The sequence below is a fragment of the Mus musculus genome, chromosome 2 (assembly GCF_000001635.26).
Source record: "Mus musculus strain C57BL/6J chromosome 2, GRCm38.p6 C57BL/6J".
NCBI classification, from domain to species: domain Eukaryota; kingdom Metazoa; phylum Chordata; class Mammalia; order Rodentia; family Muridae; genus Mus; species Mus musculus.
Genome location: NC_000068.7, coordinates 117,053,101 through 117,066,975, shown reverse-complemented (window position 1 = coordinate 117,066,975; position 13,875 = coordinate 117,053,101). Strand labels below are relative to the sequence as shown.

At 42.8% G+C, this 13,875-nt stretch overlaps 1 long non-coding RNA gene and 1 pseudogene across 1 annotated transcript; one reads left to right on the top strand and one right to left on the bottom strand.

Moving 5' to 3' along the window:
* The first annotated feature begins 5,791 nt into the window (after nt 1-5,791).
* Nucleotides 5,792-7,367, top strand: Gm39912. Its single transcript, XR_866657.3, has 3 exons — nt 5,792-5,899; nt 6,926-7,004; nt 7,232-7,367. It is a non-coding gene; the product is annotated as a predicted gene, 39912 (long non-coding RNA).
* Nucleotides 7,368-10,963: 3,596 nt separating this feature from the next.
* On the bottom strand, nt 10,964-11,410 carry Gm13981 (annotated as a pseudogene).
* Between the last annotated feature and the right edge of the window lie 2,465 nt (nt 11,411-13,875).

Sequence of the window (13,875 nt, the reverse complement as noted above, 5' to 3'; positions counted from 1 at the left end):
ATTCTTATCTCCTTATACAAAGCTCAAGTCTAAGTGGATCAAAGACCTTCACATAAAACCAGAGACACTGAAACTTATAGAGGAGAAAGTGGGGAAAAGCCTAGAAGATATGGGCACAGGGGGAAAATTCCTGAATAGAACAGCAATGGCTTGTGCTGTAAGATTGAGAATCGATAAATGGGACCTCATAAAACTGCAAAACTTCTGTAAGGCAAAAGACACTGTCAATAAGACAAAAAGACCACCAACAGATTGGGAAAGGATTTTTATCAATTCTAAATCTGATAGGGGACTAATATCCAATATATACAAAGAGCTCAAGAAGCTGGACTCCAGAAATTCAAATAACCCCATTAAAAATGGGTTACAGTGCTAAACAAAGAATTCTCAACTGAGGAATACCGAATGGCTGAGAAGCACCTGAAAAAATGTTCAACATCCTTAATCATCAGGGAAATGCAAATCAAAACAACCTTGAGATTCAACCTCACACCAGCCAGAATGGCTAAGATCAAAAATTCAGGTGACATCAGATGCTGGCAAAGATGTGGAGAAAGAGAAACACTCCTCCATTGCTGGTGGGATTGCAAGCCTGTACAACCACTCTGGAAGTCAGTCTGGAGGTTCCTCAGAAAATTGGACATAATGCTACCGGAAGATCCAGCAATACATCTCCTGGGCATATACCCAGAAGAAGTTCCAACTTGTAATAAGAACACATGCTCTGCTATATTCATAGCAGCCTTATTTATAATTGCGAGAAGCTGGAAAGAACCCAGATGTCCCTCAACAGAAGAATGGATACAGAAAATGTGGCACATTTACACAATGGAGGACTACTCAGCTATTAAAAATAATAAATTTGCCAGGCATGGTGGCACACGCCTTTAATCCCAGCACTTGGGAGGCAGAGGCAGGCGGATTTCTGAGTTCGAGGCCAGCCTGGTCTACAAAGTGAGTTCCAGAACAGTCAGAGCTATACAGAGAAACCCTGTCTCAAAAAAACAAAACAAAACAAAACAAAACAAAACACCAATAAATTTATGAAATTCTTGGAAAAGTGGATGTATCTGGAATATATCATCCTTAGTGAGGTAACCCAATCACAAAAGTCATTAGATACAATTTGCAAAACACAAGAAAATCAAGAAGAGGGAAGTCCAACGGGTGGATACTTCATTCCTCCTTAGAATAGGGAACAAAATACCCATGAAAGGAGTTACTGAGACAAAGTTTGGAGCTAAGACGAAAGGATGGACCATCCAGAGACTACCCCAACAGGGGATCCATCCCATAATCAGCCACCAAACCCAGACACTATTGCATATGCCAGAAAGATTTTGCTGAAGGGACCCTGGTATAGCTGTCTCATATGAGGCTATGCCAGTGCCTGGCAAATACATTAGTAGCTGCTCACAGTCATCTATAGGATGAAACACAGGGCCCCCAATGGAGAAGGTAGAGAAAGTACCCAAGGAGCTGAAGGGGTCTGCAACCCTATAGGTGGAACAACAATATGAACTAACCAGTACCCCCAGAGCTCATATCTCTAGCTGCATATGTAGCAGAAGGTGGCCTAGTCGGTCATCACTGGGAAGAGAGGCCCCTTGGTATTGCAAACTTTTATGCCCCAGTACAGGGGAATGCCAGGGCCAAGAAGTGGGAGTGGGTAGGTAGGGAAGCAGGGGGGGGGGGTTATAGGGAACTTTTGGGATCGCATTTGAAATGTATATAAACAAAATATCTAATAAAATAAATAAAAGAAAAAGAAAAATGCTTAAGGGGTGATATTCAAAACAAATGGAAAAAAATTAGGGTTTATGGATTTAGTAACTACATAGGGGAAAATCTCAAATTAGAGCCCAGCTAATCTTAAACAAGCCTTGATTTAAAACATCAGATTTTCCAACTACAGATGACATGTTTAATTGACCACAACAATACATTTTGGAGACTATAACAGTCTTTAAGTAGGTACTGTCCAGAAGAGGTGACATTTGCATAAGTTGCCTGGACTTAGGACTTAACACATTCCAAGGTACAGTGTGTCTTTCCACATGTCCTTCAACTCACTGTCACCACCACCACTTTATTATGGTTGCTTTTCACCATTTAAGCAGAAAAAAATGCTATAATTTGAAGTGAGGACCTTGTACAAACTAGCATGTAAGTACAGGAAGCAGCATTTAAGCCAGACAAGTGAGTCTAGCCCTGGCCATTGAATAGGACCATTGTTTTCCACCCAAGCTTCACACTGTCGCTGCCTACTGGTTTCAAAACGTGCTATACATCTCTAGGCCCTTTTCTGGAGGGCCTCATCCAGTATTTCCATAATTATATTTTACATATATATGTATATATATGCATATATACATATGCACATATGCACATATGCACATACACATACACATACATATATATACCCCCTGCAAAGAAACACTTCATTGGTGGTGGTGTCCTATTAGTCAGGGCCAGAGCAGATGGCAGTCCTTTGTTCATCCTAGTTTGATGTCTGGCTTGGTGACCAAAGCTGTCTTACACCTGGGACTCATAAGAATCAAATCAAATCAAGTCAAATCCAGGCAGTCATGCTACCCCCAGCCCTGACCCTCTAGCACAGAGCACAGGCAGGCCATAGATACCTATTTGCTGCCACACCATGCAGCACAGATGGAGGCTGTCACACGGGGGGCCCTCCAGCCACATGCCCAGCCTGCAGTGGGAGCCATCACAATGTATGAGCATGTGGTGGTCAGATGGGAGAGAAAGAGAAGAAGAGCAGCTTGAGCTTTATGAAGAGAGATGGAATTCAAGGGAGAGAGGAGTAGCCTGTTGTGAATGTCCGGCCCTGCCGCTAGGGGCCTTGGTGAAGTCCCAGCCTGAGCTGCCACTGAGGGCCATGTCTGGGTATGTGGCTGTGCAGCAGCAGGGGTCAATATCAACCTATGTCTGTGGCTCACATTACCACTAGAGACCATGGGGACTCCCTGGTTGGGGCAGCAGCCAGAGACCACGTGGATATCCAGAGGCTGTGCATGGCTAGCCATTGGATGCAGCACTCTGAAGAACTGGCCCTCTCTCTCTCACTGCTGGCAGAGCTTGAGAGAGCAGGCCCTGTGCCTTGCCCAGGCAGCATAGTGGAGCTCGGCCTGTGACTGGATTATGAGTGAGCAGGCCCTGAGGGTGTGAGTGTGGGAGCACTGACCCTGCCATTTGTCTGGCATGGGGTGGCACAGGTGCAGAGGTGATGCCCTTCTTTCTCCTCACCTCTCACCACCTGTGGCTGGCAGTTGAGAGAACTGGCCCTGAGGTCATGAGAGCAGATGAGCTGTCCTCACCCACTGCAGTGCTGAGGAGAGCAGGACCTTGTGCCTCATTTGAGCATCAAAGCATTGCTGGCCCTAATGGAGGAGGCCCAGGTAAGCTACCTCAAGGGTGTGAGAGCAGGAGAGCTGGCCTAGCCAGTTGTCTGGCATGTGGTGGGATGGAGACAGGGGTGATGTCCTCTCCCTTGCCACCTACAATATCCAGGAGAGCTAGACCTGCCCCCTTACTGGCAGTAGCATTTGGGAGCGAGGGCCCTGCACCTTGCCTGTTGATGGCAAAAGCATGGGTGAGCCAGCCTGAAGGATGTGAGAGTGGTGGAGGTGGCCCAGCCCCTCACAGGCTTGGTAGAGTGAGCCCTGCACCTTGACTAAGCAGCACAGTAGAGCTAGCTCTGGAGGCATGGGTGCAGGTGAGCCAGCTCCAAGGCCATGAGAGCTGGAGAGTTGACCCTGCTTTCTACATACAGTGGCATTGGGTGGCCTAGCAAGAGCCATACTGGAGAGCTCATCCTGGTGGCACAAATAAGGGGGTGCTGGCAGGCTGACCAGCTCCGCTGCCACTCAGAACCAGATCCAGGGTTCAGAGTTAACCCACCCTCAACTCTACATCCTCTGTGAATGACTGGGACGTGTGAAGGAGCCAGCCAGTCTTGCTGGTCCAGGGCTGCAGGATCTCTATGACACAGGCAGCAACAGAATGACCCAAAGAGTCCAGGTGAGGATATAATGTGATAGTGTCACAGAAGCCAGAGAGCTACAGCCAGACTAATGACTTATTGCGATGAACACTTGTAAGTGAAGATGTGTGGACAGAGGGATGTACTGTGGAGCACACTGTGACACACTACAGCTTCCATCAGGAGATGTTTTTATGCTTTGTTTTTGTTTGTGTTTTATTGGGGGGAGATTGCAAGGGTGAAGGGAAGATATGAGGGGACAGGGAGATGAACTGGACTGGGATGTATGATGCAAAACTCACAAGGAATCAATAAAAAGTTTTAAAAGTACATTATACATACACTTCTATAGCTCCAATACTCTTTAGTTAAAGAAAAAGGTCCGGTTGGGTCTGATGTTACTGATCCTAAAGTCTTAGGTATAGCTGAGTAACATTAAAAGTTTTAATGTCTTCTCTGAAAAGTCATTTGTAAAAGGCAATACTTATATTGGACTTTGAAACAAGGTAGACTTGGGTAAAAGTGTAAGTTCTAGAACTCGCAGTTGAAACTTAGGAAAAAAATCACTTACTTTCAATAAACTTTAGAAGCCATAGTTTCCTAACTGAATGCTAAGATGGTGACACCAGGTAACTCACGCACCACGTTTCCCATGGTAGATACATAATGCAGAATGGCTGTGACAACTTGTGCCTGAGAGACTAGAGACTACCTCCATAAGCCAGGAGAACCTAAAAATTATAAAACCTAGTTATTGGCAGGAAAGCTTTTGGATATCAATGATTAGCTACTTTGGGGGACAGAAAGACATAGAAAAACAGAATGGAGTCATCTTCAGTATGAAGGGAGGTCTCTTCTAAGAATGTTCTCTAAAAACAAGATATAATAATGAATACTAGCTAATGAGTAGCTTCTAGAAGAAAGATTGCTGCTACTTTCAGATTTCACCCTGGTAGATAAGTAGGTTTCCATGGTTAGTCAGGTTTCTGTTACTGTAACAAATGCCTTAGGAATCAAAACAACTTAGGAAGAAGAGTGGTTTGCTCAGGCTCAAGAGTTTTGAGGGCTTAGTCTATGATCAATGGCCCCACTACCTTTGGGTCTGTGGTGAGGAGCAACATTATGGCAACACAGCATAATGGAAGTGCTCATTTTAGAGTTGGGAAGTGAAAAAGAAGGAAGAGGTTGGGATTCCACAGTCCCTGCTATATCCCCCAATCACCTGAAGGTCTACATCAAGCTTGCTTCTGGAAGCTTCCACCATATCCCAAAAGAGTAAATAGACCAAACCCCCCTCCTTCCTAGTTTATCATTCCTGTGTATATATCTTTTGAAAAATGTTGTTTTATTATTTACTGATGTGTATGTGTCTGAGTTGGTGTACATATGTGTTTTTATGCCATGTGTAGTCCAGAAGTGTGTCTGATCCCATGGTGCTGAAGTTGCAGATGGTTATGGGTAGCCCAACTCGGGTCTGGGTACCCAACCATGGTTTTGTGCAGGAGCAGCAATCACTCTTAACCAGTGTTGCATCCCTCTAACCCCTATGCCTGTTTCTTTCCTGGACTACTCCTCCTGTATCCTGTCCACTTTCCTCTAGTTTCTGTCCATTAACTCGGGCTCTGTGAAGATTTCTCCCCAGCTTTTGAACTTAAGTTCTCATATCTAATAATTAAAATATACTCATTACATTATTTTGTGAATGCAAGCTCTGCCTTTCCAAATTATTTTTAAAATTTCAGAGGCAAAAGATATTTTCTTAACCTGCATTTTCATCTTTTGCCTGAGCAGATTCTACAAGGACCCAGGTGGAAAGGATGACCTCATAAAAGCAGACCGAGCTCCGAGAAATATCCTCTATGTGTGAAAGAAGTAGTGAGGGAGGCATCTTTAATGGTGAGAATGCTATTAAGTTATGTTCAATTTTTACTAGCTGATCTTTGCTTTCTAACAGAATCTCTCACACACACACACACACACAAAACACACACAGATTATTTTAACCCTATATGGACTATCTTGCTGATCCACTTACATACATTTATTTATTTATTTATTTATTCTCTGTTAAATCATGGCTTGCAAAGTTGTTTACATGTTAGAATGATCTGGAAGTTTTTTAAAAAAATCATGTATAGAAAATACCACAGGCCAGTTAAGTGGGAATTTCTACAAATGGAGTGAAGATAGCAGTGTATTTTTTTTTTAAGTTCTTTTGAGATTCCGGTATACAGCCAAGATTTAGGACCATTGTTGAACATCAAACTATGTAAAGTATGATAAAGAGAATCCCCAGATTAAGGGATGGGGAGATGGCTTAGTGGGTAAGAACACTTGTTCCCCAAGCATGAAGATGTGAGTTCAAATCTCAAGCATATATATATATATATATATATATATATATATATATATATATATGCACCAGGCACGTCCTTGTGGACCTGACTTCAATCTCCCAGCACCTACATAAAAGATCGGCATAGCCACAAATGCCTTTAGTCCCAGTACTGTGGGTGGGAGAAAGGTGGATCTAGGAACTTATGGGTCAGTAATTCTAGTTTAAAATAATAATAATGAGGTTCGGGTTCAGTGAAAGACCTCATTCTCAAGTGAGTAAGTTGGGAAAGTATAGAGCATCCTCCTCTGGTCTCTTCATTCACATGCAGAGTCATGTACACTTGTACACACATAAATACACTATGCACACCACACACAGAGAGACAGAATATGCAGACAAGCATGTGTGCGCATGTGCACACACACACAAAACAAAAACAACAACAACAACAACAACAACCAAACAAAGAGAGAACCCTAAACTAAAAGTAGGTAATAAATAAATAAATATTAAGGTCTGGAGTTTTGTAATAGTCTACTCCAATCTGTGGTCTCCCCTCTGGACTCTGACCTCTTCTTCTACAGAAGGCATTCTCTGCAGAGGACTGGAAGCTGGAGCTGAAGGACAATCCTGTGGGAAAACTGAACCTCCTTGCTGCAGCAGGTTATGCATAGTCACTGTTCCTCCTGATTACCTGTTCTCCTAATTGGTATCCATTATTTAAACCCTAAATGGAATGCCATTTCTCTAACGACTTCGGTACTCCAATATTTGAAACGTTAGTTACACCTTCTTAAGTGTGCTATTATTTGTTCACAGTGTGCACAATATACAGAAATTTGAGTGTTTATTTGCTTGATATACTTCCATTTTCTTCCTCATACCTTTAGACTTTGAGCTCAGTGATGGAACAGACCACACCATCTGCTTTCCTCATTGCTGTAAAGTGGACACCTATCACAGTGCATGAATTAGGAGCTTAGTATGTCCTTGGTGAAAGAACAGAAATCAAAGCACTGGGTCCTGGTGAGTAGTTATTGGAGTTGGGGAGTTGCAGAGTCCCATGACTCCCTGAAGAATATTCTGTAAACAATGCTATAGAGTAAAGGGATCCCCAGTCATGCAATGTTGACAGTGATGCTTACATATGGTATAGGCTTTAAACTCATTTGGATGCTTTATTGGAGGAACAAATGTTCATGTCTTAAGTCCAAGATATTGGCATTCATACTATGAAGACAGAAATAGGAGTAAATTTGCCAATTGGCTCTGACACCCTTGACAACGTTATGTGCTTCTGAACTGTTGATTTAGATCATTCTTAGCATTACTTTCAGAAGCCCTGTCCCACTTGGAGCCAAGAGGCCTTGTGGTAAAATTACAAAGGTAGGCTTAACCATTTTCTCTAGAGAAGAGATGGGTTCTTTTAAATAATATCTCTGCAAATTAAGTCCCCCCCAGTACTTTTCACCCTTTTTATTAGTGGAGCTCACAGAGTCTTAACCAGATATAAACCTGTCAACTACCATAATGACCACACCGGCAAGGCATCCCCACTGGTGCAATAGTGGCACAAATGTCATAAAAGTAACCAACTACCTTTTGATTTGATTTAAAGTCCACTTCACAAGAGGAACTCCATCCTTGCTTCTGTGCCAAGTAACTATAGCTAGACAGTCCCCAGTTCCTAGAAGACAATCTACTATTGTTATTTTATAAAATGAACCTAGTATTAAACCAACTCCCAACAACTTATCATTGTGCCCATAGATTAGCACATCTCAATCCTTGTCAGATAAGATTCTTTTTACAGTAAGTGATAGTAAGCAGAGACCCTATACTTTCAAGATGCAGAGAATAAGATACTGTGGAGTGCACATCCCCCAATAGGATATCCCTATCACACCCTCTTCTCCCAGGGCTCAGGGACCATTGCAGAAGTGGGAGTAGGAAGAGTATAAGAGCCAGAAGCAGTTTATGACTACATCAAAACAATGGTTTTTGTAGACAAAGGGAAAGGTGCACATACCAACTCACAGTGACAACATGCACAAGACCTGTGTAAGGAAGGTGGGCAGGAAATCCCATCCCTGGCTCAGGAGCTAGTGGTAATTAATAGCACTGGAGAGAGAGAGAGAGAGAGAGAGAGAGAGAGAGAGAGAGAGAGAGAGAGAGAGAGAGATTCCCTCAGGAGTGCGGCCCCTAGTAGACTGCCCATGTTTCAGTGAATAGCCACAATAGTTTGTGGGCAGCACAAATTGAACTAGATAGGCCTTTAAAAACAGGGAAAATGGCATTAAACATCACTGAGGAGTTGATCATTGACTTTAGCAGTGTGGACAGCATTGGTGCAGAGAAGTTTTGACACAAGGAGAGGTAAACCTCAATACAGGGGGCGTTAGAGAAAGTGAGAAAACAGATTTTGGAGGCATGAAGGTGCAAAACTCTTTGGAGGAACTGCTGTAAGGAAAAGGGTGTCGAGGTATGTTGGCACAAACCTGTAATCCCTGCACTGAGGAGGCTAAAGGCAGGAAGATCAGAATTCTGAACCAACCTGTGCTACATAGAGAATTCCAGGCCAATCTAGGCTACAAAAATAAGAGCTGGTCTCAAGATAGTAACAAAAGTAGACAGACAAACAGACAGACAGATAGACAGACAGATAGAACTTGTAGCTGGAGGGCAAAAAAATGTGAATATAAGCTCATGTTTGTGTGGTGATGAAATGATCAAAGGGGAAATGACTCAAGAGAGGGAAAGGAGCAATGCTTTTGAATGTTTAAAAGAACTTGGGATTTAGTGACCATGTGTAGAATTTAGACATAGATAGGAATACTGAGAGTTCATTCCTGATAACAGGATAGAAGGCATCATATGTAAACTAGATGCTGGTGGGCGGGTGCTGGTGGGCAGGTGGAGGTTGAGATGGAGGTGGGAACTTTGTGGAAGTTCTCTTCAGGTTTTTTTTTCCTCAGGGAAATAGCAATCAAAGTCAACTGCTAAGAGTGAAGGTGGAGGGGAAGAAGTATTGGAAGATTAATGAGAAAAAAGAAAATACAGAGTTGTTGTCTAGGAAAATAGAATAGTGAGTGGCCTCGGGACTGTACCTGGACAGCATGAAGAACGTGCTCCAAGCTAACTGTGTCAGTTCCATGAATTTGAAGACCAGTTAGTGTGGATGGGGATTTTCTTTCTCCATTCAAATCTATATAGTCAGCCGAAGTGTAGCATTTCTGCAAATAAGAGCAGCACAATTAAATGTATGCTTACAGGTAAAACTAAATTAATTAAGAAATAATGGATTTATGTAAAATCTCCTTCATTTATCATGACTGGAGAGTGAAGAAGTGATTTTCTAGCTAATTAAATATTTTAGATGACTAAGACAACTACTTTAAAAATAGAATTAGATAAATTTTTTCAAAAGCTAAACAAACAACCCTGAGTAGCACATGAAAACACTTGGTTAGTAATGTCTAAATATTTAATGGTATACATTATTATGAAAAATATTGACTATGATACATCATGGCGAAAGACAGTTATTTGAGTTTGTGGTGGATTCAGATCTGGATCCATTATATCAAGAATTTTCCAAAAGGGGCTGGGACCATAGATCAGTCTCTAAAGTGCTTGCTATGTAAACTCAAGGAACCAAGTTTGGTATCCAGTGCCGAAGTTAAACAATCAATCAATCAAACAAACAAACAAACAACTAGTAGTGTCTGCTTACAATTCCAGTGTCTCTGAGCTGGAAAGGCAAAAACAGGGAGATCCCTGGAGCTCACATGCCATCTAGCCTGGACTAATTGATGAGCCTCTGGTTCTAGTGAAAGAACAACAACAGAACCCCTCTCCCAAGCCACAAGGTTAATTTTGGACTCCACAGATAAGGACACATCATTGGCACCAATGCATACACAAACACATCTGCACACACATACCCAACAAATGCATGGATTTCCCAAAGCCTGTGAAAGTGACAAGGGAAGTCACTAATTGTAACAACATCTTCAGAGAAATCTGTCCATCATGTCTCAGCTGTACCCATGTCAACATTAGAGTACCAGGTTTTCAGCCACTTTACTCGCTATTCAGTAACTTGCACTTAATTACTAAGTTGCCTTTATCTGGCAAAGTGAAGCCATAAACACCGAGAAGACACTTCACTTCTGAGTCCAGGTGATGCTTTTTGTCAAGGTAAAGTCAACAAGGCCATGAGCAACAGCGCTGTGATTGCTCAAGTCCAACATTCGTCTCCTGGCCACTTGCGTTTTCTCCTGGTTCAAATTCTTCCAATGCTTATGAACCTGTCCTACATTATTTATCTATTTTTTAAAGGTAACTGATTATATAAGAGACATACCTCCATTGAATATAATTTGGGTTTTTTTTTTTGACAAATTTCAGTCTACTATTTTAATTCCTACTTAGCTTTAGAAAGTTTATGTCAAATGGTGTCTCATTTATACCCTTTTAAACTGAGTATTTTATTGTGAGATTCTCCCATCACAAGACTTGAAAAGCACAGCATATAGTAGCCTATCATATGAATGTTATGGTCTATTTAAGAATTTCTTTTTTTTTTAATGTTAGCATTTAATTAACCTTCAGCGTGGCTTTTAAGCCACCAGAACACAGGCACCTCCAACACCCTCAATCTTCTCTTCAGCTCTTCTGCTGAAGAATTCGGCCTTCACGATGACAGGTTGCTTAGGGAGCTTTCCCTTGCCCAGAACTTTGTAGTAGCCTGATCGAACAACATCAATGATGGGAGCAGCTCCAGTCTTGTTTTTTGCTGCATTGACCCGCGTCTGCTCGCTGACCAACGTCCACAGTTTATTCAGGTTGACAGTTGGGCAGAAGCTCTGGTTCCTCTTCAGGTGGTAGTGCCTCATACCAACTTTCCCAAAGTAACCTGGGTGATATTTGTCAAAGTTGATCCTGTGGTGATGCCTGCCTCCAGCATTCCCGCGGCCGCCTGTGTGCTTGCAGTGCTTACTGATGCGGCCGTGGCCGTGGCCCACGTGGCCCCGGATTTTCCAGGTCTTCCTCAGTCTGGATGGCATGGCAGTGGCAGAAAGGGAAAAGGGGAAGAATTTCTTATTACTGTACATTTAGGATGCCGAAACCACAATGCTGAGCATCCTTGAACCCAAATCTATCTGTAGTGTTGCTCATTTTCTTGAGCTACCTTCCTAGAGATTCAATCACACCTTAGTAAAGAGATGTTTTAAGTTAGGATGGTCTGTGGCTCCCTTGTACTCTTCAGTTTCTCCACCACCCCACTTTGACTTGAACTCCTCCTGCAAAGCTCAGCTGTGAGCAGCTAATGGCATCTCCTCCATCCGTCTCCCTTTGTTTTCTGACTGTTCCCACAGAACACCCCAGCCTTCAGCCTTTTCTGATCCTTTGTACAGATGACTGTGTACTGGCTGGAAGAGCATGCATTGTAGTGTTGACTGGCTTGTCTTGAGTGTGAACTCTTTTTCGTAAATATTTTCCCTGTTTCAGATTTTGTTTTGTTTCCTGTTTTGCTATTCTTCAGTATGCCTAGCAATTAACTTCTTTCCTTGGCTGAACAGACAGAATACAAGAATGTACATTACTCACTGTAAACACACACACACACACACACACACACATCCACTGGTCCTCAACCCTGCAGATTGCATGATCTTGAAAATGGCTGCCCTTAGCTGATCACCTGTGTACATACTGGTTTATCTTTGTAAAGAATGTTGGGGTTGCTGTTCAAATCTTTCCTACTTCGTTCAAGACTTGTCCCCAAATTTCTCTTAAAAATAGGGTTAATCTAAGGATATTATCCCTTCACTTTTACCCTTTTACTTTACCTTCTCCTCTCTGTCAAGCAGAAGCATTAGACATCTTTAAGGTTCCCATTATGGCAGATAAGCACAGTGTTTATCTGTATCATATGCAGGTTTTACGGCTCTCTCTTCTCGCCTACATGTCTACTTCAGTAGATGTCAGATCTCAAACTTAGCCAATGGCGGAGCTGTCTCCCTTTGTGATGAAATGCAACCTCATTTCTGACTCTGAGACCCATTCTGTCTGTGTGGTCAGAAGCAATCAATTTAAATGCTTTTTAGGGGTTGGCTTTCATCCTGATGGGTCATCATACGCCGTGGGAATGTTTGATGAGTCTGAGGAACAGTGTCAATTGCCCTCTTGGTCATGGGTCATCCTGCCCTGGCACTGAAGAGTCTGTTTAACACTCTGCGACATAGAGGAGTCTTTGCTGAGCTTATGTGGATCCTGTGCCACATAGATCCTCATCTTCAGGTCTTCTTTCTGTGGGATCTGTAAGGCAAGATCCTCTAATGTAGGAAATATGCTGTCTCTCCCTCCCTCCCTCCCTTCCTCCCCCTCTCTCCCTCCCCTCCTCTCTCTGGTGTCTTCCCTCCCACTTCCCTCCTATCTTCCCCAGCCCCACCACTGTTCCTGCATATCACTATTTTTCTTCAGGAAATCAATTGACTAAATCCCCCACCCCCCAATTTCTTCCATGGGCTTAAGAGTTTAAGCAAAACAAATAACATAGCCCAAAAGACTTTTGACTTAGGACAGAGTTGATGGAATGCTTTTAATATCAGAGGTAAAAACACAGAATACTATCTCAAATATTATTCCCATCACAGTAAACATAATAAAAGCAAGAAACTGGAAACCATCCCTGGCTTTCCTCTGCTTTGGACTCTCCTCGCCAACCCTGTGAAACCGTGCTGGGGTCCACTGCCACCTCTGCTCTTTGCTTCCCCTTACAATCTGGAGTCTCTCTCCTCCTGCCCTTCCCTTGAAGCACTCTTTCCTAATCGCAAGCCCAACTGCTTCCATCTCTTCCACCTGTCTCCCTAACTTCCCTTTTGATCTTTTTAACCTTTCCCTTGTTCTCCATGCGGATTGACTAATCACGAGGAGACCATGCATCTGAAAAACAAGAATGAACTTTGGTCATTTTATCATTTCAAAGGGATTTGGGAGCACACAAGAAGACACTCCGATGAGTAATTAAAGACTGCTTTGTGAGAAGCTGCTGTTCAGTGGCCTACAGCCATGATTTCTCTGCAGCGTTCACGGTTCCAAACCTTCCTCCCTGCGTCTGCATCTTTCCTTTCCTCACCAACTCTTGACTTTGCCATTCGTCAAGCTTTCTGTGGATTTGCTCTGGCTTTCTTCTTCCTAAACTTGCTTCCCCAAGAAGTTCTGCATGCCCATACAGACATAAGAAATAATGCTCTCAAAATAAAAAAGCCTGGGTTGGCTAGGAGACTATGTAGTTTTTCAACTCCATCAGAAATCCAAGAACGACTGATATTAACTGAAAATATATAGAAAATCCTAAAACAGCTTCCAAAACTTAGCCAATCCATAGAGACTGCTGATCACCTGGACAGTCCCTTACTTCAGCATGTTGGAGCCTCGGTCTTCAGCCTACTGGCCAGGGTCATCTGACAGACTTAGAGAAACAGGAATATTAAGGACTAGCCTACTCTGTCTCGGCAGAATCAAT